Raw genomic sequence first — 448 nt, forward strand, 5'->3', positions numbered from 1 at the left:
AATGATATTATGGTTAGGTATTTAATTATAAATTTAAAAATTTAAATTTAAAATCACATAAGCAATATTTAGTAAGATATAATGCATAAATAATTTTTTATTGTGTGTTTAAAAAAAGAGAAGGTAGAAGGAACAAAAAAAAGGGGGGTGGAAGGTTGTTGTTTTTCTAAGTCCCACACGTGGTTAGATGAGGGAAGAGAAGAGGTGCCTTCATGTATAAAAAGGAGGGGGGTGTGCATTAAAGAAGCATGAGAGGCTAAGATGCATTTAGAGGAAATTGCAACTTTTGGCCCAAAGGTTTGAATATTAAAATTCGAACCTATAGTTTTTTTTTAATATAATTTTGGACCACCAATCCCATTTTTTATATTTTTTTCTCTCTTCCCTCTCACGTTGCTCGCATTTTCTCGCAAGGAGGATTATTTTTTTTTTTTCAGGTATGTTCTAA

Source organism: Prosopis cineraria, unplaced genomic scaffold (genome assembly GCF_029017545.1).
Source record: "Prosopis cineraria cultivar Desert tree isolate PC_DT_omini unplaced genomic scaffold, ASM2901754v1 PC9, whole genome shotgun sequence".
Taxonomy (NCBI): Eukaryota; Viridiplantae; Streptophyta; class Magnoliopsida; order Fabales; family Fabaceae; genus Prosopis; species Prosopis cineraria.